Source organism: Mytilus californianus, unplaced genomic scaffold, assembly GCF_021869535.1.
Source record: "Mytilus californianus isolate M0D057914Y unplaced genomic scaffold, xbMytCali1.0.p SCAF_3, whole genome shotgun sequence".
NCBI classification, from domain to species: domain Eukaryota; kingdom Metazoa; phylum Mollusca; class Bivalvia; order Mytilida; family Mytilidae; genus Mytilus; species Mytilus californianus.
The window spans coordinates 37717362-37723361 of NW_026262679.1; the positions used below are offsets into that span (position 1 = coordinate 37717362).

Genomic DNA, 6000 nt, shown 5'->3' on the forward strand with positions numbered 1-6000 from the left:
TCAATTATTTTCGTATCCTAAATTTTTTGATAGATCTTTCAATAAAATGAGCGATCCAAAGTTTATTCGTGAATATCGGAATATTCGAGTCTAAAGCAGGCGCGTAGCTACGTTTACGTCAAAACGCCCGGGCGTGCACATGAATTTTAAGTAAAAATATATTTTAATGGAAATGCATTTTAAAAAAACTGGTTAAAAGCACATGAGCTATTGTATTGCTTTCTTCATTGACTTGTAATTAAAGATAAGAATGACGAAATTTACTTTTTAATCAAATGCTATGATCATATTATATATATATTTTTTCATTTTCTGTCCGAGTTCGAATCTACTGTGAATTCTATTAAGTTTACCATGTTTTAAAGCCATTCATTGCTGAGATACGATATGTCTGGCTTGCATGTTTATGTTACACCTGGCCATCTATGAAAATTAATTATTTCATGTGACCATTAATGAATTTTTCTGCTATAAAGGTGAGAAAATTAGTTAAGTTAAAATAATTAATAGAACGACAGACTTTCTTTTTTAACTATTTTCATAAAGTTTTAAATATTTTGTCAATTGATTGTTTTACCCCACATCTCCTTTCAAACATATTTATAAAGTAGCTGGTTTGGACATTTTCCTCTTAAACAAATGACCATTAGATTCCATATCAACTCAATACATAAATTTAACATGAAAGAAAAAATAAAAAATAAAAAAGAGAGGCGAAAGTTTCCAAAGGGATATTCAAACTCATCAGTTGAAAACAAACTGACAATGCCATTTCAAAAAACGAAAAACGACGAAAAGACAAACAACAGTATATAAAACACAACATAGAAATCTTCAGACTGAGCAACACGAAGCCCACCAAAAACCAGGGGTGATATCAGGTGCTTCGGAAGGGTAAACAGATCCTGCTCCACATGTGGCACCCGTCGTGTTGTTCATGTAAATACAAACCCGGTGATAAGTATTATTCGGTAGGTCACATTCGATGAAAAGAGGACGGAATTGTGGTAACAATGTGACTCCGTCGTCATCTGTAAAACATATATTCCATAACAGTCAAACAACTCGTGATGGCGACCATAACATTTTCGAAGGGATGATTTCAACTTTACCAATTGGATCTCTTGATTCTATAGCTTCCTTGTAAGCAGCAATCTTCTATCAAGGAATTCGTGATAGGAAATGCAAGTTAAGGAATATCGTGTCAACTGTGAGAATATAGTTTTACTCCATGTGATGTGCTGCTGAAATGTTGCTACATAGAAATGGAAAGTTCACAATTGGGAAGCTGAAATCATCTCTATAGTCGTAATTTTTTGTTCTCAACCGACCAAGTATGTTGCTATTGATGAATTTTAATGACAGAATTGGTATCTTCTTTCTTCCGGAGTGGATTTCGCCCCTACAAGGAGGTCCTCTTTTATCGTTCGGTTTATCTGCCTTCTCACGTATAACTCCCCTCTTTCCGCAATGTGAATCCGATTGGCTATGTGTGATTTATAAATACACAGCTAAGTTCGATCATAACGAGGATGTATGAAAAGTACCACATTGCAAGATGAATGACCTTGCAACAACTGTTTGAGAGGTCCATGACAGACCTGGTGAAAGGCATAATTTCCAACCTATCCAACATGTCCTCATTTTTTAGTGGTGGTCAGAATTTTACCACTTTCATCTTACTCCCCGGTCACTTATTAGATTCTTTGTAATATTTGTAATCATTAATAGTATACTAAATATTCGCAATTGGACGTTTTAGCAAACAAAACAGTTAATCACATATGTATAAGTTTAATAACGTTATAATCATCTTTTTTGACGTTTGGTTTCGTATGAGTTTGCAACTTATACATATATTTCATCAAAGTACTGAAGTACTGAACATCGGATGACCGCAAGTTCTTGTGGATTGTCAAAAGTACTTGTCACAGAAAAAAATCACATCTCTATACCTGAAACTGAGGTTAATGTACAGAGATATTTTTTTTCTGAGACAAGTTCGTGCGTGGATGATGAATAAATAACAGGAAATTCAACCTCACCGTAATAACTATTATATTGTAGTGATACAAATCAGTATACACTGGTTTGTTGTTATATATTATTTTTATATAACAGTTACATGTATATATAATTTTCATCCATTTGTATACCATTCAATTCTACTATTCTAATAAGAGTGCAGTGCAAGTGCATGGTGGACACTCTTCTGTAAAATTTCGATTTTTCTAAAAGATTGGATATGAGTAGGCATTCATATTTTCCCGCAAAAACAATCTTCCATGCAGAGTTACCGGTCCTTGCCGGGATTGTCGCAAAATGTTCTTGAGATATTCTTCCGCATGCTTTACCATATCAATGAATTTTTACTTATATATATATATATATCTAACGACAAAACATTTTCATATTATTACTTTATGTTCTAAACAAAAATATTGTTATCAGTATTCATTGAAGAAATGTATTTATAACAAACGATAAGGAATGTTATTTTGCACTCGTTAATATCCGCGTATTTATCATGTTTATAGATCGGCTACAAACCCAAAACGAAAGTTACGTAATGGAAATCTAGGCGATAGCAATACATCGGAATGCCCTCACGGTCATCGCGATGTAAAAATGGGTGTAAATATACCTTATCTATTATTATATTGAGACGATATTTGCGTTTAAATTAGAGTTATAATTAAATGCTTGTATTACACCAGTTTATATCTAGCATTTCAGTGGTACCAGTTAAATTTTAAAACAATTCATTGCCCTTAATGACATACGTTTTCATTCCTTTGGTTATTTTTTATATTGAATTTCAAATCTAGATATTAATTGTAAAATTACAAATATCGAATTTCAAATATAGTCATTTATTGAAGTACGAATCTCAAATGATCCCTCTGGACATTTCTATAAATTTATCAAAGCCATTGATTTTGAAACCCGCTTTCCAGTAAAGGGGCGAAAATGTATCGCCATTACTGCCAGCATATGTTTTACCAAAATGGGGGACATGCATATCACTTTTGCGAAAATCGTTTGCAAAAAGGAATGACTCTATATATAACGGATGCTTGTTAAACAAATTTATGAATTTCACCAAAACAGCAAATGTTATTTGTGATGCTCGTCTTCAGCGATGATTTCTTAATAAGGAGAACTGTGAGATGTTTTCAGTTAAATTTATTAATTACGATTCCATGCAAAGCAAATTTCCTGTTTTCTGCTTTTAATATCTGAAAGAAAAAAAAAGGCAAAGAATATAAAAGGCAAATATTTCCCAAATAATTATACAAAAATATATCGTATATTGTGGCATTACGTATATATTATCCATTTTTTCTTACAGAGGTATCAAAATGTTACTCGTTAAAGGGGCATTAGCTAAGAGATATGAGAAAAAAATAAAATATTAGTTTTTTTGTTCAATCATTAATGAAAGTTAAATAGTGAAATAATGATCCGCTTTTAGCAGCCAATTTGGTTCAATTTTGTCAAAATAAGCTAAGAAACATCGCTGATGAATTATTCACTTGCAAGTTTTCAATTTAAAAGGAAATAAACTGAATAATTTCAAGGATATTTTTACTGCCAAAATATGCAAATTGGCAAATTAATGTACTGCAAGTAATTCTTGTATTATCCTAATTTTTATAAATAAAATATCGAGTTTGAATTTGTCCCGGTCAACACAGCGTTGACTTGTGTACATACCTTAGTTTTTCACTTTATTTCTAGACCTTACGTAAACAGTACTCCACATTGTTAGATTTTTGTCTTTTCTGAAATTTTTCGTCCTTTTTCTTGTCAAACCATCGGTACCGTATCCTGTAAATCTTCAAAACACAAGACTTCAATTTTATATCATAAAGAAATATGATCAGCTTTTCTGTACTAAAGAGACATTATTGTTTGCAAGAGTTAAGGGTTTTTTCCTGAGAGATATGCACTTAGCAGCTCATATGGTTTGCTCTCAGGTAAACAATCACAATTCTAAAAATTTTACGACATTCACAAAAGATTTCATTTAGCGCCAAAAGAACAATGGAGCAATGAAAAACGGTCAAAATATACTTTCAGTAAAAATTACTTCTGAGTGGACGATATTAGGATCGAAAAGTCCACATGCAGGTATGCGTTCCAGTAGTACTAATTACAAACAAATGCTCATTCAATGCGCTCAAAGTACTTCCCTCGATAAACCTGAAAATAAAATGTCTGGAAAGCCAACATAAAAGCTATATGATCATGTGTCACAAATGTACAGTTCTCACTGCTTCAAACAAGAAAACTTCCATCAAACATAATTGCATTCTTCACAGTCATACCTTAGAAACCGTCTCTTCAGCAAAATATCTTGGCATTACTCTTCAATCTGATTTAAAATGGGCTCAACATGCAAACAATATTATTGCAATTGCAAATAAAAGCCTAGGCTTTCTTAAAAGAAACCTCAAATCATCCATCACAAACATTAAGTCACAGGCATACCTAGCACTTGTCCGTCCAAAACTAAAGTACGCTTGCTCGGTTTGGAACCCTCACACTGCTGAACAATGCAATAAACTTGTGATTGTTCAGCGTCGGGCTGCTAGGTATGCCTGTATCCGTCATCATAACACAGCATTTAATTATCATCAAAAATATGATGGATGACTGGATACCATAAGAAGAAGAAATGACTAAAAGGCTTAAAAGTTGAATCTGATGTAGCTGTTATTGATTTAATCTTTGCGATCACAGCTTGGATTTTTCCATTTAATTTTAGTCTCTGGTATATTGTTAAACATTTCACATTTTAACCTAGTTCGTTTGAAACTGTGCACAATAGTCAACATTTTTCTGTTTTTACCTTGTTAAGATATCATTAGCAGTAAATTTAATTTTGTTAACTTTAAATAAAATGGTGATGCCATTTGGCATACAGACTTACCAGATGAACAAGAGGCCAACAAAAGCACCCTTCTGGTTGTACCTGCTCTACTGTATTAACATTTTTGTCATTGACAAGATTGTCATCTGATGTCCACGTTTTTACTGCAGACGACAGAAATCCAGAGATTTTCACAGGAGGATTGATTAATGCATCATCGGTTTCTGTCCGTCTTTCATTCATAGCGACAGTGTCTGTTTCCGTCTTCTTGGAATCCGTTTTTGTGTGTCCAGAATCAATCAGTAATAAGGAAGATTTATTTTCATTTGCAACTTGTTTTACAACGAAAGCGCAATTTCTTCTACACTTAATTTTATTTTCAACTTCATCATGAGTAAAATCTTCTATATAACGATTGTAGTTAGTATTCACGAAATCATGTAGCTGAAATGAAAAGTTTAGCCATTTCGATGTAACCCCAGTGGCAAAACTCTTTGCGTCTTCACTGATTTCTGCGTCCTTTGAATTGTTTTGTAATCTAGTCTGAATATTTTTGTCCTTATTTTCATCGTATTCTCTCTGCTCGTCAATTTCGAAACGATCACTTCCACAATATGCGATTTGAAAACTCATGACAGCTACAAACACAACGTCTTAATACAAATGTTTGCAGAATATATAGTGCCCAAGCAACCACAATCAACGTCATTTTTCATTGTATGACGTTCGATCATTGTATTGTATTAATTGCTTTGCCATGCTTGTGTTGTGCTTGTTTTTCTATTTGCTTCTCTATTTTTAGATTGCTTGCATGATTATGCTTTTTATATTGTTGTATATGTATGTTTGTACTAGTATTCGGTTAAAAGCTCTATAGAGCTTATGTTTTGTAGTTTGCAACCATACCGAATGTAAATAAAGATTTCGTATCGTATTCGTATCTTGCTCAGCACAGCACTTTGCATCCAATTTGTAGATATCGGTATGTTTTTAACAGAGTTTTAATCACATTTTTAGGTTTTGATTGTATAAAGCCTTATAACGGCAAACTTATCACAACAAGCAAAGTACATAGGTATGGCAAGCCGTTCTCGTCAAAACTATGTTTAAGTAATTTTTCGAAA

The 6000-nt window shown here is 32.9% G+C and overlaps 1 long non-coding RNA gene across 1 annotated transcript; it reads right to left on the reverse strand.

Moving 5' to 3' along the window:
- Positions 1 to 3115: 3115 nt before the first annotated feature.
- On the reverse strand, positions 3116 to 5536 carry LOC127733540 (uncharacterized). The gene is made up of 3 exons (XR_007997112.1): positions 4937 to 5536; positions 3718 to 3839; positions 3116 to 3239 (listed from the first exon to the last, which is right to left on the reverse strand). It is a non-coding gene; the product is annotated as an uncharacterized LOC127733540 (long non-coding RNA).
- Between the last annotated feature and the right edge of the window lie 464 nt (positions 5537 to 6000).